Raw genomic sequence first — 23,492 nt, forward strand, 5'->3', positions numbered from 1 at the left:
TGCCAGGTAACAAGGGATTTTAAGGCGAGAGAAAGCGAGAAAAACCGGGAGAGAAACGCTGGCTCAAAACAAAAACAAACAGGAAAAAAAAACACAAACTTACAGCCAACAGGCAGTCACACAATTTATATTTATAAATAAATATGATTCAGAAACTGTATATGTTGATCAAAAAGCTTTGGCATAAAGCTGTGTGGTCTCTGTAATAATTCATGGCACATACATGTATCCTGTATGCATTCTGATTGGCTGAAAGCAGCGCAGCTTTAAGAAACACGTATAACATGACATGACCACAACTACAAATGGTATATTATCGTTGCTTAGCAAAATTTAAATAATCAAAAATTATTCATAAATAGTACTAAAGACCAATTCAAGAACAATATGCAAAATTAGATGCATTTCCGACAGTAGAAGCACTACGAAACGTTTAGTACGTGTTCATATTTTAGGCTATTATAAAGAGGAGAAAGAATGATAACACAGAAGGTTGAGGGGAAACAATACTCCGGAATGATCATTTTCTTGAACGGAGAATGCCTCAAACATAGAAAGCTGCAAACTGCTACAAATGCTTGCGCGTAAAACAGCAAAACAGCTGGCAACTAGCAAATATCTTAGGATCGATCCACAGGGGGTAAACTGAACAAAAACAGCCTGCTTTAACAAAACAAAACGAAGTTTTGCGCAACCGTGGCAACAGCTGGGCTTTAACCGTTTCGTAAATTGAGCCGAAATATTGACAAAAGCCAGCCAAGACATGCCAACGACTACACTTTTTTGAACGCAGCTATAATGTGTGAACACAAAAAAACTAAATAAAATCTTTTTTTTTTTTTTTTTTAAAGATGTTCCCTGAGGAGGTCGAACTCAGCTCTTCATTCCCGTTTGCAGTTAAGCAGCTCGTGCCGCCCAGAATTCGGTTTATAAACGAGCTGAACTATTTGTGCATAAAAGGAAAAGTTCACAAGTTAACGGCGCCGATTCAGTGATTCGGAGATCCGGTCCAACGTTCTGACATAACGACTATCCTACTTCCCACAGATTCAACACTTCACGGCGCAGTTTGTTTCTGCGATGTGTTTTCGAGTGGGACGTAAACGGCTGCTCTCATGATCAGATAAACAGTGCATCATTATTTGCTTTCGTCTTTAAAAATCCACTCACAAATAAACATAAAACATGCATGCTGAGCTTTTAGTTAGCTGCACATCATAGATTATCTGTGTATTGCACATGTATTTCTGGTACTCCTGTCCCTGTAAAACAGGTCAGTCAGTTTTCTAACGGTTCCAAACGCACAGAGATAGTTTGCTTCAACTGAGTTAGTCTGCAGGCAAATAAATCGGCGCTAATATTGAGAAGCGACATTGTTATTAATTATATTATTAATTATCTAAGCTGCACTGCTAGAAGCCTTGAACGAAATCAGAAAATTGACCCAATATATTTGTATATTAAACTTGAATTGTCTTGTGAAACGCATGAAAGGTGCTGGTATAGACTCACTCTATGAGGGCGCTATATTTGGAATTGAGTACAATCCTGAAAACAATTGATATGACATCAGCAGAACTAATTGACATAGAGCACTTGACATCCAGCACCAAAAATATAACAGCCTTGTAAACAGACAGGTGCCCCCCGCCCCCATCCCTCCCATCCACCGCCCCTCCCCTCCGCCAAAGCTCATTGGGCGCTTCCATTGCTGGTCCTGGTCTCCATGGTAACGCGGCATCCTCTCCCCCACACTCTTTTCATGTGCGGCATAGCCGCTGTTACCGCGGTAATTAAGCGTTCCAATGCTCTGCCCTTTTGATCAGGCTTCAAGCCGCGTCATCCGGGCCCAGAGAGGAAATCAATACGAAAAGCACTTTCGCTATACATGTATGAGTGTATGTATATGTATATGCACAGGTATATGACTTACATGCATATGTATGTAGGGCACACATGTACATATACGCGCATATGTGTGAGCACATACACGTGCGTATGCGTGAGTACACACACGCATGCGCGCACACACACACACACACACACACTGCTGTGGACATGCTTATAGAAACATAGTATCCATGACAGCCTGGGTTCTATTCCAGTGGGAATCCTACACTGTTTCAACAAGCTGAATTAACTTCATTCATAATTTCACATGTGCTTTCTTGTGGATGCAGCACAGGTACAGCCAAGCTCAGAAGGTTCTATTGTCCTCTATTCTGTGGGGGGAGGGGTGCAGGGGTCATTACCTTTTGTCAGCAGGTCAGGCAGAAGGAAATGTTGAAAGGTGATTCTGCAGAAAAAAGAAAGGAGAAGTATGTTTAAGCAGGCTGTGCTCATTCACATGCACACAACATGCATTACATCAGCAGCAGGCCTGCATGCTCGAAGGGAACGCGATGGAATATCAGGAATAGTGCGGAATGCTGGGAGTGTGTTGCGGAACACTGGGAATGCCGTGGAATATCGGAAACACTGTGGAAGTCTGGGGAAATGCCGCAGAACATCACACTCCGAGAGGGGGAAGGGCAGGGAAGTTAAACACAACAGGAATCACATGCTTAGCAAAGCGAGCGCCAATTTCATCCAAAGGTCATCGGCGATGGCGTTGCTTCGGCCGTTGGGCGCGTTCCCAAAAGTGCAACACGGCGTCCAAAAATAGAGCTATGAGCGAGGTTAACAACTTTCAGAGCCGCGCGGACTGAAATCTCAAACACCCGCGCGTATAATTTCAGGAAGAGGGGGAAGGAAGGAGTGGGAACACAAAGAGAAAAGGCACTGAAAGACGGAGAGAGAGAGGGAGAAAGCAAGAGGGAGGAGGGAGAGAGGAAATGACGGAGAGGGGGAGAGAGGGAAGAATAAGTGAGGAGAGATAAGGGAGGGAGAGAGGGAGGGAGGGAGGGAGGGGGGGCGCTTTAGCAGTCAGATAGTGTCTAGTACAATTAGAGGGCTTTCTCAAGACAAACACACACGCCGCCATCCTGCTGACAGCGCTGTGTGAAGCATACTCTGCTACGCTGGCTAAACGCCGTCTCCCATCAGACCCACTACAGCGCGATACTCCCCGATACAGCAGCCACACTCAGCCAATCACACGCTTAATTTGGCGCCGCTGCCTGCGGGGCCACACTCAGCCAATCACACGCTTAATTTGGTCCCGCTGCCTGCGGGGTTCACCTGTAGCTGAGGACAGGTGCGCGGCTCGCAGACTGAGCCAAATCTTCATCCCGGTTTTCCCGCCAGACCCAGGATATCTGACTGAACTTTTCAACTCAAATGTGTTTATTTTCAAATTTATTCACCCTATTTTGCCAAATCCGTATGTTGCTATGTTTATTGACATAGTACTGTAATACAGTATACTAAATACAGCTTGATTTTTTTCGTCTTCCAATGCTTTAAATTTGCACTACAATTCCCATCAAGCACTTCACCAATATCTCATAAACACTACAGACAAAGTCATTGCAATGAACTGTGGGAGCTTGAGTCCAAAGAAGCACAGAAATGTATGCGTCCACTGTTTTCAAGATGAAGCTGACAAGACAGGAGCATCCTACCGGCATGCCGACTGACAAGAACCACAGAGTGTGTCCATGATTGTTTTTAAAACAGCAAAGGTAACAAGTCACCAAGAGCACAAATGCTTATGGATCCGCACTTTTGTTATTAAACAGGGACTCGCTTCTTCCCAGTTAAACAAAAATCACAGTGGGCTTCCAGAAGGAGGCAGAATTGATCTCTGCCCACGAGAATCACCGCAGCTCGGAACCAAACACGCCACGCAGGCAACAGAACCAACCGTCACCGGGGCAACGAGCTTCAGCGCGTACCGCGCGTTCCGCCCCGGATCTCTGAAGGACAGTCGTCCTCTTCGTCACGAGCGCGTTCCCAGCAGCAGTGCGATGATTTATTTCCTCTCTTTATTTAACGATAATGGGAGACTAGATCTATGAAACCCGACACCTCGAGCCCTGACACTATCACAGCCACTGGAAAAAAAAAAAAAAAGAGAGAGAGAGAGAGGGAAAATGAAAATTTCATCACTAAAAAGCGAAAGAGATTAAAAATCAGAATGAAGGCCCCAGTGTGGCAGGTTTAAGTGTCGCAACAATATCCGCTCGAGCCGTCTTCACTTTCACGCAATCGCCCGTTTAAAGCAGGACTGATCTCAGTCATTAGGCAATCCCCTCTCCACATACTCCCCCCCCCCCCCCAAAAAAAGGAGAAATGATAGCAGGAAGAGAGAGGCAGCAAACCCACAGCAGAGAGAGAGAGAGAGGTCTGCTGAAGGTCTACAGAAAACACACTGCAGCTTGTCCATTCCATCCCCCCTACCCTCCACCCTCCCCCCCCCCATCGCTTATAGCCAACTGAAACCCAGACTGTGGAAGAAAGCTGCCCCCCCCCCCCCCACCAGGGACTATGTCAGCAGAGCTCCTCATCTTCAGCAGTGGCTTCAACATCAGCAGACTGATGGCTGAAAACCCATCGTGGACAGAGCTACCTGCAAAAAGAGAAATAGGGGAATGGGAAACATTGGGAAGAGACAGAGGAAATAAGAGAGGTGTGCATCCCAACTCAAAAGGCTATATTTGTGGGTAAAGAAGCAGTTTGGCTTCCCGCCATCCAACAACAACATCAACTGGTCTCAAGAAATTGCTGGGATCAGACACTGAACAGCCACGATTTGGTACCTCTCTCCCATCACACAGCAACATCCAAGGTCATCTATAATTTGCCTGGAGACTTCTCAGAACCACTAGACTATTTAACGTAGGTACCAACATAATTGTCTTTAGGATTTCAGCAACAATGAGAAAGGGCTTCTGAGCTGCAGGTGAACCAGACCACATACGTACCTTCACTGCAGAAGAAGACGTCCACCCCTCCCCCTCCCCCGCCCCCCACAGTTCTGAAAGGCGATTGGCTCCCCGGTAGGGCAGGGGTGTGCAGGATTCGTGCGTGACTCATAGGCTAGGCAGAACGGCGCCGGCAGGTAGATGCATTAATCAGGTACTGCAGCCGGACTGAGCAAACAGCACCTTTCAGAGAACAGACGGAACCTTCGCCGAGCTCAGAATGCTGCAGGACGGAACGTGAGGAAATGATGTCACAAAGGGCCATGGCCGAGGACACAAAGTAGCCGTCAAAGAGTGAATGGAACTCCTGAAGCAGCCAGACACAGGCTGTTACATTATAACCACTTCAAAGTACACAAATACAGCCCCTCCAAAATGATTCACACCCTCGATAAAGATGGCCAAAAATGCTATCTAAAAATGAAATATCCAGGTAACTGGCTATGTGCGCATTTGAGCAGTTACCACCCCCGCTGCGCCCCCCCCCCCGCCACCGTGGACTACACTATTTCCTGATGTGAGTAAAATTCACCAATCTGTCTCTCCTGTTGGTCCAGATTGAGCTCCTTTAATATCCTCAGAGACCATTCTGCTGGTGTTTTCCTGCAATTACTACAAATTACTACAAACCCCAGGTCTTAGCTGCATGGATAAGAGAGCAGGAGTGTGGTAGATATGTCAATGGGGTGGGGGGGGGTGGAGGATTACAGAACTACACCCAGGGCAATTATAATTAAAAATCTCATTAGCACCACAGAGCACCTTAAGCACAGGTTTTAATAGGATGTATTTAATTTCGTTTGGGCCGACCAATCGACAAGAAGGACAGGTCGTTGCAAGAGAAGCTGAGAGACGTGGTAGGTACTGTGATTCGTTGGGAAAACAGGAAACAGAAAAACTCCATGAGACAGAGGAAAAGTCTGTAGCGGACGTCCACCAAGCAGCTCACCTAGTATCCAAGTTTTAACAAGTGACTGAGGATCCTTCAGCACAGCCAAATGCAGGAAATTTGAGGATGGGGGGGGGGGGGGGAGGAGGAGAGGAGGGTGTAGGGGATTCAATGGAATTTGGGGGATTTTATAACTTATGTGAGCCAACTGAAAAAGGGGGATTTCTGAGGAATGTTTTGGGGAAATCTCATTGCAAGAACCTGGCAACCCAGCTGATCTGTGGCAGTGGCGGTGACTTGTCACCATAAATCCGTTTAGTGTGGGGGGGGGTCGTAAAGATGACACTGACAGCATCAGGACTTGGGACTCCTGGGATGACTGTCCCCTAAAGCAGGACAGTTCAGGGCTGAATTTTATGGAGGGGGGGGGGGGGGGGGAGCAGTGAAAATCATAAAATCATAATAAGCCTCATAACACACCGTCGCTGCGTAAACCCTGATGCCGTTACAGCTGGGATAAATACAGACGACCTCCTCTCGTTAAAGTGTTCCCAAACTCGGAGATATACAACGTGGAGAAGAAAAAAAAAGGACATAAAATTATAGGTCAGGACGGTCCTTCAAGAAGGCTTTAATTAAAGCTATTAAATACCTCGCGCGCCGAGAGGACGAAATTACAGCCTATATTCACAACGGCGCGTTCTCGCTGCTGAATATGCAATTCTCAAATCACGCATAATGCCGACTAAATAACCGTTTCGCGGTCAGACCGTGACACGAAGTGCGCCTTTATTTAAACGCACATTTATTTTAAATGCAACAACAAAGCCAAGTCCATTTAAGAAGTCCGTTTAAAAAATAATAATGATTTCACTCGAGCTCATTTACGCCCCTGCGTTCTCAGCACTGGGCTATTAAAGACTGCGTCAAAAGAGCGATCTATTTATCAACAGCATTCCAAGCGCGTGCGGGTACGCTGGAGCGCATTAGCACTGGTCCATTTATACGAGCGTATACGCGACATTCTGCAATACTGCCCAGTTATAGAGGAATGGACTGGCCTGAACCAAGAAATTAACCATTCATCCAGTCATCCATTCATCATTTGAATCACCCCAGTAATCAACCAAACAATCAACCAATCAATCAACCAGCCAATTAATCAATCAACCTATTAACCAACCTATTGATCACTAAACCAATCAATTAAGGCTGACCGGTTTCCCTTATTAAATGTCTGGCCTAATGTGCAGCTCAGCTGGGGGACTGCAGAGTGACTGCGCAGCTCAGCTGGGGGGCTGCAGAGTGACTGCGCAGCTCGGCTGGGGGGCTGCAGAGTGACTGCGCAGCTCAGCTGGAGGGCTGCAGAGTGACTGCGCAGCTCAGCTGGGGGACTGCAGAGAAACACGTTCGTCTGCGTGAAAAAACAGGCGCAACTGGGTCATATTCCAGTAAAAACCACAGGTTTAGGGGAAAAAAAAGTCGCAAACACAAGAACACCACTCTGATTTCAAATCTGATATCTGATTGGCCTGAAATAAAACTAGAACAGCACTTTAAAGAGAGAAGGAAAACCCGGTAACAGAACCAATTTCCAGGTGACCAGAAAAACTGGAATATTTCCAGTTAGGAAATTTTTCTTTAAAAAAAAAACAACAAAAAAACAACTGGGCAGAAAATATGGAGACGGGGGGGAGGGGGGGGTCCCGGGGGACGCATAAGGGGTAAGCTGAACTGCGGAATCCATTTCACGGAACACAGTGGTCACTGACCTCCCACGCCACACCCCGCCCCGCCCCTGTGCCCAGCACCCACACGTTCACTGACAGGACCCTACAGACCCCATCACCCCAACAGACCCCATCTGCCTCGGTCCCCCTCTCAGACCGTAACCAGCCCAAAAACGGAACGTGTCCAAACAGGAGCGTATCAAGACCCCCTCCCTCTCCCTCCCGGGAGATATTCCCCCCCCACACACACACACACACACACACACACAGCACACACAGCCCAGGCCTTTAACACTCACCATCATGTTTACTAACCGTCCAATAAAACATTATTCTCTCTCATGTTTTACAGGCATACACAGAACAAAAACTACATTAAAAAAAAATAACAACATTCTTTTTTCTCCACAAGCAAGTGCTGCACCTTTTATTTTACCTATGCAATGTTTTACAGGCAAAATATCCAACATTACATTGATATGGAAATAATACATTTACAAAAAAAAAAACACTCACTTCGATCAGGTTGGTTTAAGTGGATTGTCACTCCTAGTATAAAGTCCACCACATCGGAAAATCCCAAATTCTCCGGGTGAATTACAAATATGTACGTAAAAAAAATGAACTTTCAGTTGGCCGAATCTAACCGATTTCTCTCAGGATGTAAACCAGTAGACATTTGAACCAGAGGGAGAAATATCAACAGGCTGCTGCTTGCAGGATTTGTTATGAAGACTCGAGTAAGGGGGGGGGGTGATGCCTCAGCCCAAACAAGGGAGGGGGTCACTTTAATGAGCGGCGTGCTTTGCTATTCCTGGCCTCCCCCAAGCCTCCAGCCCACTCCATCCCAGGGTCAAGTGCAGCAGAGAGAACAGCTGATCCCTAAACTCAGCCCACCAATACCGCCATACCGCCATACCACCGGTCCACTGCGCAGCCCTGCAGAGACTGTCTGTCTGTCTGTTTGTCTGCATCTGTGTCTGTCTGTCTGTATCTGGCTGTCTGTCAGTTTGTGTCTGTCTGTGTCTGGTTGGTTCTGTCTGTCTGTCTGTATCTGTTTGTGTCTGTCTGTCTGTCTGTCTGTCTGTCTGTCTGTTTGTGTCTGTCTGTGTCTGGTTGGTTCTGTCTGTCTGTCTGTCAGTGTCAGTTTGTGTGTGTCTGTCTGTCTGTCCTGCAGTACTCTCCATGTGAGGGGTATGGGGCAAGAATGTATCTAACCCAAAAACAGAGGCCAACTCTCACACACACACACACACACACACACAGCTGCACTCACGCAAACACACACACACACACACACACAGCTGCACTCACGCGCACACACACACCACACGCACACGCACACGCACACGCACACGCACACGCACACGCACACGCACACGCACACGCACACGCACACACACACACACACACACACACACACACACAGCAGAACACTCAACAACCAGCGTCACCTCACAACACCCGAACCTCCTGCTCTGCAAAGCGAATGATTGATTGATTGATTGATTGATTGATTGATTGATTGTCTGATTGGTTCACTGACCGGCTCTAAACACGCCCCCCAGCTGGTGTTTAAGAGTCACTCTGCAGGAGTCCAGCGAGCAACGTCTCCACGTGTCATTACTCCTTTCGAGAAAGGGGGAGGAGGGATAGAAAGACACGCATGCGTTGCCCAGGCGACAAACGAGCTCACCGCTTCACCTGGGGGGGAGGGGGGAGTAAAGGTGAGGCGGAAGATCAAACGGATCCGCACCCCTGAATGAAAGATCAGCTTTATTACTTTATAACGAGCCGCTCGCCCCCGCCCCGCCCCGCACCACCCCACCCCACCCCCGCCCCGAGGAGAAGCAGGAAGTGCTCATTCACCATCCCTTTCAATTCTCTCGCCAGGTCAGCAGAAATGCACGCCCTGCGAATGGAGAGATCCTGAACCTGCCACGCACTCCACGGCCACCAGGGGTCACTGTTCCCGCGATGTGAACGGACCGGCCGCGGGGAGAGCAGGACCCCTCCAGCGCTCCGATTTGGCACCTTTTTTTTTGGCGTTACGATGTAGCGGGGCGCCCGTTTTCCTGCTCTCGTTCCGTTTTCTGCCCGTTCTCCCACGTGGCCCGCCCACTCCCCATCACCCCCACGGAGGGCCGCGTGGCGGTGACACCCGCTAACTGCCATCTTCTCCCCGGCGCTCCAGAGGATGGCGGGACGCCCGCCGCGGTTCACGGTCAGGCGAGAGAGGAATGAGTCACCGGGCTGCAGCGGAGCTCCCCCAGAATGCACTGCTCTGAAGGAAGAGGAGAAGATCGCACCTGCCCCTCTCCCTCCCTCCATCCCCCCCTCCCTCCCTCCCTCCTGCACCTCCTTCCCTCCCTCCTCCCTCGCTCCCTCCCTCCCTCCCTCCTCCCCTCCCCCCACCCCCCCTCCCCCCCGCCTCACCAGCACCGCTAAGCAAGGCGTGAAAAGCTAACGCTCTTTAATTCCATTTTCCCCAAAATTCCTGCCCCGTCTGTCACAGCTGAGGGGGTCAGGAGCACAGTGACACTGTCCAAAGCCCCCGGCCAAATAAGTAAAAACTGTCCCCCCCAAAACTCGCCGTCGCCGCGGGAACAGTGGTTGCCAGATTGGGCTGACGCGGTCCGCCGTGCGCTGAGACGAGCAGCCCGTCCGTAACGAGGGATTAACTTTCTTTTTTCTTTTTTAACAGGCTTAAAAAAACGCAACCCTGGAGCACAAGTTTGCCCAAAAACCTGTGTGAACCACCTGCCCCTGGCAGGGGGGGGAGCGGGGGTGGGGGCAGGGGGGGAAGGCCAGGTTTCCATTACACTCTGGAATTTTTCCACTTTGTCCCAAGTCCACTGGGACAAAAAAACTTTTGTTCATCTCCTCTTCCTGAAAAGGGGGTGTGGGGGGGGGGGTGTGGAAAAAAAGACTGAAAAAAGCCCATTTCAGCTCTGTGCTGAAGACACTAAGTTACTGAGTGCTGTAGGCCAAACGTCCACAATGTCATTTACCCGCGGCTTATGAAAGGGGGAAGGGATTTCACACCTGTTATCGTTTCCCCAAGCGGCTTCTGAGTGAATCTGGGCCTTGTGTTCCGAGGCAAACTCAGGACAGCCCCCAGCCCCCACCCCGGTGCCTTCACCCTTTCAAGAGTAGGTTTTAAAAAAAAATGTATTTTCATCCCCCCCTAAAGTTGTGTTCTGGAACTCTGTTACCATCTGAGTTGCCATCAGCGATTGTGACATCAGCGTTAGAACGTTCAGTTAAGATAAGAAACTTTATTGTCACTGCACTGCCGTGCAAGGCAACAACACAACGAAATTACGATGGCACGCCCTGACATTAAGAACATTCTAATCTCATATTTGTGACCTCACACCTGAGAGGGTTAAAGCAGAACAGAATCTGAACACCTTGGGAAGTGTGTGGAGGGAGCAGACTGCTCTTCAGGCAGTTAGCTTATCAGGTTCGTGGGTTATCCGGTCAGAGGGGAGCCGGCTGTGTGGATGTAGCTTATCAGAGAAACGCGACGCTTAGAACTCATGGGGGGGGCGGGGTCCCCTCGCTCCGCAACACCTCGGGCTTCCTGTATGGGAGCCACACAGGATGTTGCTCCTGATTGGTCGGTTTTCAGGGCAGAAGTCACCAGGTCACATGACGATGTGAAGCGCCATCGATGACATCTGCGCACGCACACAGACATGTGGAAATCACACGTTTTCTCTAACGGCAAATAATAACGCATTTTCAGAGTACGTACTTTTTTCACACCGAGCATTAATAAGTTCCTGGGCGTGTAGAGGAAGAGGAAATTTGGGAACTTTTGGAAATAGTAAAAAAAAGTTTGTTGTCCCCCAACACAGTTGAAATGAGACCTATATGTCCCTTGCACGTATGCGCTTAAAATACACGCAATAATCTCCAGTCACAGAAAAGAATAAAACATCAATCGTTAAGCATTAATACAAGGGGTGACAGGGCACATAAGGACAGAACTTTGGCAGTCTCGCTTCAGAAGTTCTGAAATTAAACTCAAAAAGGCCCCAAAAAAAATGGAACAATATTAAAATATAAATGAAAAACACCGAGCCAGTGATTATTAGACGCGGCGTTTGTCATCAGTCCAAGTCCACCGTAATTCGAGGAAAAGAAATAGCTCCTCTCGGTAACAAAATCGAAATAACAAAGCGCTCCATTATAACGCTCAACAGGCTTTTTATTCTACAGCATTACTCATCTTCAACGGGAAATCTTCCACAGAGATCAAAACAAACAAAACTAATCGCTCACCTGCAGCAAAGGTTATTTACACAAGATGGATTCATTCTTATTTGCAGAAATAAACAAAAATTGTTCCACTGTTCCATTTATGGAACAAACAACATTAACGACAATAATTGTTCCCAATTTGTTATCATTTCCACCTCAGGGCTGGAACACCACCATCACACCGTCACCCAAATCCTAAATTCGGTCCAAACCGGTACCCCCCCTTGCCCAGAACGGGACCACGGGCCACGAGGAGGCGGAGTCAAATGAAGACCATTCGGACCGCTTCCTGGAACCAGTGCAAACCGAACGGAAATTAAAACGCAGACGTTTATCGTCAGGCTCGGACTCCGTTTGTTGCCTCATCCATCTCCCCACCAGTGAAAGAGTGAGCAGTACTGCTTTTATAAAGAGAGCGGGTCACTATACAAGACTGTGTGTGCTTTTCCACCTCTGCTATCACCTGTGAGCAGCATATCAAAAGCCTTTCAGTAAATCTACATATTCATATCATGCATATGCATTTACATATCCTTCTAGCCACACGCATGCACACACACACACACACACACACACACACACACACACACACACACACACACACACACACACACACCCTTCATAAACCACCCGACGGCACCAGTAAATATCCAGCGAGGATGAGAAGTCTCAGCTGTGAAGGTTGACGAGAGCGTCCTCACAGTAAACAAACGACGCACGAGAAAACAAACAAAACTGCGAAGCAACAAAGAAAGATCTCATTTGCATTCTGGGAAATGCTCAGGCCACGAGTTCCGAACGCACCAATGAGGAGGTCTGTTTACCAACGGTACATATACCCCCGGGACGGGCGAATCGGGGGCGGCCAGATCCCCTTTACTACCAAAGGTAGGAAAATTCAGCGCAAGGGGAACCGAAAGCATCCTTCACAGGTGAGCTCCTCAGGAAAAGCAGCATGCAAAACTAAAGGTCAAAAGGTCACGTGACCGAATCTCTCCCGGGAGTCCAGCCGCACTGTAGGGGCAGGTGCGGATCTGCATGAGCCGACCGATGACCTCCTCCTGTGGAGGTGTGATCACCTGTCTGAGCTACGCTGACAGTTTTTCGTCCCAATTTTCAGCGAGTTTAAATTTCTGTGCTTTTTTTCCTCCCCGTTTCCTCCCCAGGGTGTAAACATCTGTTGACTCTTCCATGTGAAACAAAACAAAAATACAAAAAAACATAACACACCTTGAAATTGTAACTGAAACCATTTTTGGCGCTTTGATTGAACAGTCTCCTTTCATGTGTAGGGCGGGGTAAAAAAAAAAAGGCTCCCAGGGTGAACCCCCCCCATCCCCCCCCCCCAAACCTTTTGTCACGAAGCGCATTGGCCGTCTCATTCATACGGAGCCGCTGGGAATCGCTCGCTCACACAGAGGCATCGTGGGATACCCCAGGGAGGCTCCGCCCAGTGAACCGACGGAAAGTTTTCGTTTTTAGAACTCGCAACGACGGCCTTCCAAGTTTGAAACGGGCGACACCGCAGCACCGGACCAGGCAGAGGAACATGGTGTTACCATCAACGCATGACGTTCAGTCATTCTGTCTGTCCCGTCAGGTGGCTTAACTGATAATGAACCAATGAGAGGACCTAATACTGACGGCCTGCGCTCTCTTCAGAACTGCACAGAGCAACCAGCATGTTTCTGATTGGCTCCTGCATTTATAAAGTTGAATTATAAATTACACACACCCACACACTGGTATAATGTTATAAACTGGGTTTGAATGACAATGATACAAGTTGGCAAAGATCTTCAGTAAACCCAAAACAATGAGAAGACTGATCCAAAGGGCGGCTGAAAGGAAACTTTGCACACGCCGCATGAAGATATGAGCCTTATCGTTTCTCTCCCGCAAGCCAAATCAAAAAGCTTTCATCCCATAAAGCCTGCTTTTTTTGGTGAATGCAGTCATCAGCCTCCACACCGCGAGTCTCGCCCCCCCCCTGCACCGTTTTTAACGCCTCATCCGGGACGGGGGTGCTTGTGACGGGGGTGCTCTGGGTAAAGAGCGTCCGCTCAGTGCCCAAATGTGAACGTGACGCGTTGTTCTGTGTTTCTCTCGTCAGGCAGGTTGTCCCGTAGGGGACTGCCACGCCCCTGACTGCCCTGACAGAGACTCGCGGGCGTTCTGGCAGGTCATCAGGTGCCTGGTGGTTGGTCACTGTAACCATGGAGATGAGAAGTGTATCTTGGGTGGGGGGGGCGGCGGGATTGTCAGGAATCTGTTAGGGACAACCCGCCCTCCCCCTGGCTGGACTGAGTGTCCGGCCGTGTGTGATGGAATTTACTATTTTAGTCTCAGCCCCTCTCTCACACCCTCTCACTGCACGCACACACACACACACACACACCTGCCCCCCACACACACACACACACACCTGCACACACACACACACACACACGTACATACACTGCTGCAACCCGACCCCTTCACCCCACCCCACACACACATTCCCTAAACACCCTCACAAGCTCACAGGGTTGGGGACTTTCACACAAGGACAGAGGGACTCCAAACTCTCCCCTCTGTTTGGAACCAGCACCAGTAAACCGAGGACCCGACCCCCACCCCCCACCCCCCCTCCACCACCCCCGCCCCTCCCTTTCTTCCCGCCACCAAAGTCCTCTTTATCCAGTGAATCAGCAACACTTGATACGAGTCAGCTCAAATTCCCCGCTCACCAGGAGCACTAGAGCCAAGGAGCGGGGGGCGCGTGGGGGGGGGGGGCCGGAGAGAGAGGGGGGGGGCCCAGGAATGTATTAAGCCAATTTAAAACAGACACTCTGTCTCTTCCATAAATACAGAGCAACAGCGATCCCCCTCGCCCAACAGCACAAGACATCCGCGCAGGAAACGCATAACAGTAAAAATAATGAAAATGTGCAGATTAATCGAGCCCAGCGCTGGGCCCTGTGCGGTGGGACGGACCCCCGTTTTTTGGAGAGGGGGTGGGGGGGGGGGTGATAATGCGGACGGGGCTCAGAGGCACAGGCCCGGCACGCAGCAGCCGAAAAGCTCGCTAAGCCGCTAACGACAGGAGCCGCGCGGAAACAAGCGCAGCCGCCAAACCGGCCCTTACCGCGGCGGGGGGGGGGACCTGCAGCCAATCAGAGCAGGGCGTCCGCACAGAGCACACAACACTGCCGATCTGCCCAATCGGATTTGGCTTCTCTGCCGCTTGGCTTAAAATGTGCGTATTTCTAGAGTAGCTCGAGCGAAAAATCCGCCAAACCGCTTATATTCCGACGACATGTAAAAACCACAGGCCAGACTCACTACGGTTATTAAAGATCACATGGTACTGAGTAGGGTTAAGTTTCTGGGTGGACGGGAGGTGGGCGCCAGAGGGACTATAAATCGCAAATTCAAGCAATGATTTCCTGCACGGTATCCGTGCACTGACAAAACAATAGAAAAGTGCCCCATAAATACTGACAGTGATAAAATAAAAAATAAAAAATAAAAAGGCAGCGTGACGCTGGTCCAAGGCTGCGGGAACAAAGCAAGCAGGAGGCGTTAGCGCCGATGTTTCTGCGCGGCGAGGCTACGCGCCATTACTCCCCGTAATCAATCCGGGGGGGGGGGGCGGGGGGCGGGGGCGGGGGGGCCGAGGGGGGGGCGGGAGGCAAGCCTCGCGCTACGGAACGGCTCATAACTCACACGCCACGCGCTTTCGCCCGAAACCAAACCCTGCGTCTCCATCCCCGGCTGCTCGAACGCTCCCACAAGCCAATCAGATCTTTTACTGCGTAGTGAAGACACGGGGGGGGGGGCAGGGGGGTAGGGGGGGGCTCCCCTATACGAAGAACATGCACATTAAAGAATTACACTCAACCCCATTTGGAAATGGAATATACATCAATACGTTGAAAACACCTTTTTTTGGACCATTTGGAAAAAGCGACAGAGGCCCAGAGAGAGACCCAACAGCAAACAGAAAAAGTTTTAGTGTCCTCTGGTTTTACTCCGTCTTCTGTTTTATTACTTTTGCCAGGATGATGTGGGGGGGGGGGTGAACGGAACGAAGACTTTCATTCCTTTTTTTCTTTTTTGTTTAAAGAAGAAGAACTCGCTCTCTTCCGTAATGAAAGTGGAGTTTTTGTACCTCCCCGAGCCCAGCGATTCTGTCACTCCCAGAGAGTTAGCCTAGTTGGCGGGGGTGAGTTTCATTTCAGTCCGCTGCAATGTACGCCGTGACGTACTACAGGTCAGCGACGGCAGCGTCAGCCTCGGGCCTAAACCCTAACCCTAACCCTAAAACGCGGGGTCAGCGGCGTCTGACTGAGGTTGGGTTTCGGGGAATCAACCCGCCTTTCAGGTGACGGCTGACCTGGAGCGACACCTGCCCCGAAAAAGCCGAAATTCAGCGACGTCACCCGCAGGTGACCCGGCTTCTCTCGGCAGTTTTGATTTGGGTTCCCATGGTAACGGAGCCCCCCCCGCTGACCCCCGGTGACCTTAAACAGACCGATTCTTAGCGGAACTGAGCGGGGAGCACGATAAACGAAAATGAAACCAAAGCCGTTCCGCTTTACTGCGACCTTCCCCGGGACTGAACCAGCACACGCAGGAAATGGGGGGGGGGGTTTAAATAACCCCTCCAATACCCCCCCGCCCCCACCCCCAAAACCCCCAAATTCAGAAAGTGTGTGGTCACCAAATTACTCAGAGTGATGTCAGGCACACAAAGGCCGTGGTAATGTGAGTGTGCGTGTGTGTGTGCGTGTGTGTGTAGATATGTGAGTGTGTGTGTGGTGTGTGTAATGAGGTTGCTGTTAGATATGGTATGATGATACGTGTTTACCAATGAGGTTTGGCACTTGAGAGGTGTAGATGGAACGTTGTGCAATTAGTGTGTGCGTGCGAATATGTGTGTGCCGTTTACTAGCGAGTGTGGAGCTGTGTAACGGAGATGTTACAACGGAGACTGCTACTCATCCATTCTCGCAAGCCTCGCGTTGGCCACAAGCCTGGCCAGGACCGAGCTGCTGCCAGGGTAACAACATTTGGATAAATAATCTGCTCCCACTGAACATCTGGCCCGACCGTCCCACACAAAGGGGAAAATTCAATATTCCAATCCTGCGTTTATTACTGGAGGGGGTGGAACTCCGTGACCAAAATATGCACCGTTACCATCTGAGCGGCCTGCTAACAGAACAGACACAACAGATTTTCGGCAGTTCTCCAAATTTCTCATGCGAGTGCCCCCCCCCCCCCCCACCCCCTACCCTGCACCCCCCGCTTTACTTAAACCATATTACTGAAATGGGAAGGGGAAAAAAAACTGACGCAATTCCAAAAAAAAAGAAGAAGAATATACCGCTCATACCATTTTTCCGGTTCAAAGTTGATTTTTATCATCGTTGCGACCGGCGCCATAATTCAGCCACTTCTCCCGCAATAAATACAGGCCTGAGAGGCTGTAAAAGAATATATAAAAAATCTCTCCCACAGAGGCAAGATTAACGTCCTACCGGCCCTCTCCAACAGTCGCGGAACTCGCCGCACGCGCACCCCCCCCCCCCCGTCCCGTCTCAGGACAGCGATAAATACCGCCATTCATCCATTCATTCATTCCCACGTTCACTCTCTCACTCTTCCCTCTGGTGATTTATTGAGTTCCTCTCTTTGGTTTTTTTCTCCTCCACATGGCTGGGGAAGTGGCGGGGGGGGGGGGGTCAGGGTGGGGCCTGTGGGGCCTGTGGGGGGTCAGGGTGGGCCTCAGGGTGGGGCCTGTGGGGGTCGTGGGCCTCAGGGTGGGGCCTGCGTGGGGGTCAGGGTGGGGCCTGTGGGGGGGGGGGGCCGTGGAGGCCAGGTGATCTGTCATTCGGAGAAACGCCAACCAGGGTCAGCGGGGTGACTGTCTGTGCCGCGCAGCACCCAGAACTGAGCTCAGACTATTTATCACACCAGCCCCCCACCCCGCCCCCGCCCCAGCCCCCCAGCCCCCAGCCCCGGCCCCCAGCCCCCCCCGCCCCAGCCCCCAGCCCCCAGCCCCCCGCCCACCCAGCCCCCCCAGCGCAGAGGGAATACCGACCGTCCCTCAGACCTGTTCTGAGCACTAAAAGCCATTCATGTGACACACACTGACATGCACAATCACACTTACTGCACACAGTCAATACGAACACCGGCAGGACGATAATGAAGTGTGTGTGAATGAGTGAGTGAGTGGGACAGTGTGTGTGTGTGTGTGTGAGAGAGATAGAGAGTGTGTGTGTGTGTGTGTGTGTGTGTGTGTGTGTGTGTGTGTGTGAAGAGAGAGAAGGTTTGTGTGTGGTGTGTGAGAGTGTGTGTGTGTATGGGCGAGGAGAGAGAGTGTGTGTGTGTGTGTGTATGTAGGGGAAGAGTGAGGTGTAATGTCACACACAGGTACACTGATCGCATTTCACAAAAGGGGCCATCCACGGGTCAGTGAATAATTGAATAGGTACGAGAGAGAGAGTGCCCGTCCGAGGTCAGGGTCAGGACCAATATGCAGCAATCCCTCACCCACCCCCCCCGCCCGACCCCCATCCCTAAACCCTCGCTGCTTGCTTTTCTGTGATCTCTAAACCCTCCGCTTAACAACTGTCCATCCGACACACAGAACTCCACCGTACAGACTGTCACTCTCAGAAAAGCCATAAAGTTTAAAACGGAGCTTCTCCCCTTTCCCTTCAAACAGTCCAGGCCCACACTAAACCTGAGCAAAGTCAAAAGGGTTTAGTCTCATCACAGCCAGAATACAAACCAGCATTTTCCAGTAGGTCAGACCATTAACACACCCCAGGTCTATTTTTTTTGCGTGATCAAAAATGTTAATGAATCGTTTTTTATCGGTGCGCAGGAACTCTACAATCCTTTACGAGGAAAACAAGAATTGAAATAGCCTAAATCTGGATCTACTGCAACACACGCGAAACGCGAGTGAGTGAGTGAGTGTCGGTTTTTCAACCACACTGATAAATCACTTCGAATTGACGACGACACAAATAACTAGATCTTACCAAGTCCGCCGCCCCCCCATCCCCTCCTTTTCACGTGACTGGGTGAGAAGTTCCACTACATTCATTCACCATTCGGCACGCCGTCCAAATCAAACGTCTCCGGTTACCGTGCAACGGCAGCACGCAATGTAAAGTAATACAGCCTACACACGAAAAGACCGCATCACTTATTTTCTTACGGGGGGAGGGAGAGCACTGAGTCACTGGTGCACTGGTTGGATCACTGGCTTAAGACTCGTACCACTAGGATATTGACCTTGCCCGATCTGGCGGTACCAAAGGTCAGGCGTCAACGTGAATTATTTCACCTGTCCCATCCGCATACTTTCCACCTGACCTTTGCCCCTTTTTTCTCGTGAACAAAATGCTCACAGTTTCCGCACCGTCTTGACAAAGTGGTTGGTACCCCAATGCCAACGCATCGGACAACGAATGCATTAAAAACAAATACATTCCAACGGGAAGTGACCTACGCTCTTCATAAAGTTGCCAAACTGCAATCCCGTAGAGTAAAAAAAAAAATCACTACGTGCCAAATCAATGCACCTGATTCGACTGAGGCAACGTTAGAGCTGCAGAATAGGTTTATTATGTAGACTACGTCACGTCAATGTGAAGGCTACTCCGTAGCTAAATATAACAAACTCGTCATTCAAACCAGTCGAGTTATCTTCATTCAATCACCACACAACCCTGACGTATGCATCCTACAGAGCGACTATAGCCTCTAAACAATATACAGCGTGCGGATGCGTTGGCACGATTCGTATTGCAGAACACTGCCAACATTTTTCCGAAACTGCGAAACAACGAATCGGACTGGATGGATCACGCAGAACTCTGAGCATGATTAAATAACATTTAAGAACGTTAAATAACTTTCTGAATCACTCGAGAGCTCGCACGTTGAAATGGAAACAATTGCAATACTGTTCAGACGTATTTGAGACCAACCTTTCATTCTATCTAGTGTAAATAGGCCCGTCAGTGTAGCATTTCGTATCCCTTTCTTGCCAGTGCAACATCACTTCAGCTAGAAGATGTGCATTTCAAGTGCACTGCAATTTGCTGGGCCGATTCAAACGCATTTAACGGCACCGTATAGCGAGTAAGCTCCCGTGACAGCAGTCACCGGATAACGCGCAGCGTACTCGTCATTTGAAACTGCGTTGTATTTCAGAATGGCGGAAATTTCTCGCTTCGCCGTAGGACCTGCAGACCGCCTGGACTTAAATCTGGCTTTGTAGCAAAGCTAGAATCGTTTCAAATTGCTTGATGCGACTTTTTCCGTTTCGCTTGAGGGACCGAGAGACGCAAAAGAGCGGCCATATTGCAAAAAAAAAAACAAAAAAAAAAACATTTAACTCCACATTTACCCATTTCCACAAAACGAATGTCTTCCTCGGACTGCTCACGAGTAGCCTACTCGCAATAAAATTAAATAAAACCTCCCGAACTGCAAATACTTACTTAGTTAATATAAATGCACAGTGCGCGATGGTGCTACGCTAACGTGTTAAATGAAATGCCTTCGCATTGGACTTACCAGAACAATTTTCACAGGTAGCTAGCTAGCAGCGGCTAGCCAGCATCAGATACTTGGTAGTTAAAAACGGCAGCTGTGAAAAGCGCAGAGCGTAGCTAGCTAGTTCCTCTTCAATTCATCGCTGCGCTTTTCTTTCGGCTACAAAAAAAGATGAAAAAAACAAATCCCGGTTCGTCGGAGGTCGTTGGTTTACTTTCGTTAATTCTCCCCGTGCAACGGCGAAAGGCGCCTGTAATTCTCCATTTTCACTTTAATTCCTCCCCAACTCCCGCTCGCTCAGCCTCCGTCTCCGCCGGCTTCTCCGGTCTCAGGCATGAACTGCAGCAGCGGCCAGGCTGTATGTACAGCGACTCTGATAGAGTTCCCCCCTCCTCTCTCTCTCTCTCTCTCTATCTCTCTCTCTCTCTCCCTCACACACTCTCTCTCCGGCAGCCGCTGGCGTTGCCACACACTCTCCCTACCAAACATCAAACAGTGGCAAATCTGCAGAGGCAGTGATTATGCACTATAAGACTGGTCTTCTATCAGATTTTTTTGGAACCCTTAGGAGCGATAAACACGGCAACGCTGCTTATGTTTTTTTTTGTTCGCCCTATTCACACGTCCGGTCCAGCATTAAAAAAAGAATTATGGTTATTGCGGAACCTCGGGGGCGTAGTTATGCTCTATTATTCAAAACAGCATCTGCCCTTTAAAACGCAGCGATTATTTATCAATATGCGTGCTGAGGAATCCGTGTTTAAACAAAATAAGGAAACATAACGTTTTGTTTTTAACTGTAGACGTTCTGTGCGTCGTGTTTGTTGTCTGATTTGTTTTCATTTGATGTTTATTTCCTGTTAACGGTTCGTAACTTAACCATGATGTGTAATGCTTGCAACACTACATCTCTTGCTAATGGGCTACTTCGTCAATATAAACAATGTCTTATTTGTTTTTCCTTAGCTTAGGTTCCTGTTTAGTCTTACTATAAAACGATGTAATGTTGCGTCATGATTTTTACAGTACGAGCTGAACTTCACGGGGGAGGGGGCGGGGAGAGAGTTCTCATGACAGAAGCTGCGGAAACATGAGGTGCCGTCTCGTAACCGTCATTTGAATCTGGTGACACGTTCAGTCACATTCAATTTATACGGCTGCAATGTTTGCACGAGTGTGCCTGAGAAATTGGACCTTGGATTCTATAGGACAGCGGTCCACAGGCTTAATCTTCCTCAAGCTCTGCCGTTCTCCGTTCTTATTCAGCACTTAATTGACAGATTTAAATGGTTGCTTAGGCAGCTCACAATTCACCTCGCTTGATTTCGTGGGTCTGAATCGGTTGCTCAGTGCTGATTGGTTGCTGAGGTGAAATGAAAACCCGGCAGACCTCGGAACTCTCCAGGACCAGGTGTGAGGTTCACCGACCGGGTCACACAGATCAACGCTGATGGATTACAGAATGACGTCATCGGGTGAGATGAGGTCAGAAGTAGAATTTCACCGCTGGTGAAACTCAATATATCTTCGTATTTACTTATTTGATCAGCAGACATATTTTAAAGCGTTTAATCAAATTATACAACTACACTTCCTAAGGCAGCTCAATTTCATTACTGCCAGTACTTCAAGAGTACTCAAAAAGTGGTGCTCTGCACTGGACTTGAACCGGCAACCCTTATGGTACGGAGTATCTAGTACTGATATCTAAAAACCATCAGAGTCAACTACACTGCAGTTTTTAATGCTTAGTCAAGCCAAAGATGTCATTCCCTCTGAAACGTCCACATTCAGACTAAATCTGAGCAAGCTGTTTGTCTGTAAGTATTAGCATAAGAAGAAAGAACGAACAGAAGTGACATCATCCCACGTCCCAGAATGCCTTTTATGCGCCAGACACAGAAAGGTTGTTAGCTGCTCTTATTGCACACCTTTGGATGTGATTTGTTCGATGCTCTTCCCAATATTAGGGCTCACTTTTAGCAGCAAAGCTGTCTTCACTGAATCATGACTGACTCGCCAAAAAATAAAAAATAAAAATAAAATTGCAATTCATAAATCAAGCCGATGATAGACTGCGGTCTGAGCCAGAGTTCCGCATTCTTTTATCATTATTCAGAAGCTGTCAGGAGGCAGGATGCTCGTTGATTAATGGCTGGTTAAGTTTTTATTTTTAATGCTTTTTTAAAAAATCCCATAGTTGGAGAGTGCTGGGTTTTTAAAGTTTGGCTTGTGATCTTTCCTCCGGGATTTTGACGCATCGTCCACTGCTAATACTTGCCGTCTGCACTGAGGTTACAGTATCCTTCTAAGTCGTTGAGGGAATTGTACGCCCGTTTCTTGTACCCAGTCGTTCTTAGCTGCGCCTGTGTTTCCCATGAGCACTTGCAGTTTGGCACTAAGAAAGGGACGCTCTTGCCTGTAGATATTCTCTTACTGTTGACGCTGTGACCACAACCAAACCAAAATAGGACCAAGCACAGCAAAGTATTATTTTTGAATTTAAATATTTTTTTTTTAATTTGCCACCCAATCCAGAGCAAATCCCACCCCAATCTGGAATGTCCTAAATGTTGGCAGCCAAGTTCCCCCCTACCAAATCCGGATGAACGGAGATATCCATGGTTCTCCTCCGAAACTCATGGTGTCCAGCAGCTACACATCTAGCTTGCTGTGGATCGGAAGACCTTCATATGCGTTGAATGCTCATCGGTGCCCTTTCAGCAGAGGCCTGAGAGCGATAAAAGCTATCGACGAACTCGTACCTAGCAACGGCCACTGTGCGTCCCTATGGAGTACGCTGGCCGTCGATCATGAGCGAGCTCAGCACCAGAGTGTGGTTGCAATGCAAAAATTAAGTAGACCCTTTTCTCTGGTCTCACACGCATCTGTGGTCAACATGGTCCAAACCTGTTCCGTAGGTTACGTCCGGCTTACTCCGACCTAACAGGCCCCCCTTCAACACGGGCAGCTATTAGAGTCAGGTGTGCAGATTGGCTGACCAAACTACAGTGGGTCGACGATTGGACCACCTTAATGGTTTAAGACTAAAAAATAATCACGGGTTGTTAGTTCAACATCCAAATTTATCATCAAACACACGCACCTTATCACCATATCCATCATAAAATATGATTTTCATTGGCTCTGATTCTTGTTAGTAATAAATATGAT

The 23,492-nt window shown here is 48.9% G+C and overlaps 1 protein-coding gene across 1 annotated transcript in view; it reads right to left on the reverse strand.

Annotated features, from left to right (window-relative positions):
* Positions 1-20,937, reverse strand: part of LOC135257686 (dystrobrevin beta-like) — a 96,113-nt gene extending 75,176 nt beyond the window's left edge. The window contains 2 exon segments of the mRNA XM_064340702.1: positions 2,253-2,296; positions 20,340-20,937. The gene's annotated coding sequence lies outside the window, so the exon portion shown is untranslated.
* Positions 20,938-23,492: the final 2,555 nt, after the last annotated feature.

Source organism: Anguilla rostrata, chromosome 6, assembly GCF_018555375.3.
Source record: "Anguilla rostrata isolate EN2019 chromosome 6, ASM1855537v3, whole genome shotgun sequence".
Taxonomy (NCBI): Eukaryota; Metazoa; Chordata; class Actinopteri; order Anguilliformes; family Anguillidae; genus Anguilla; species Anguilla rostrata.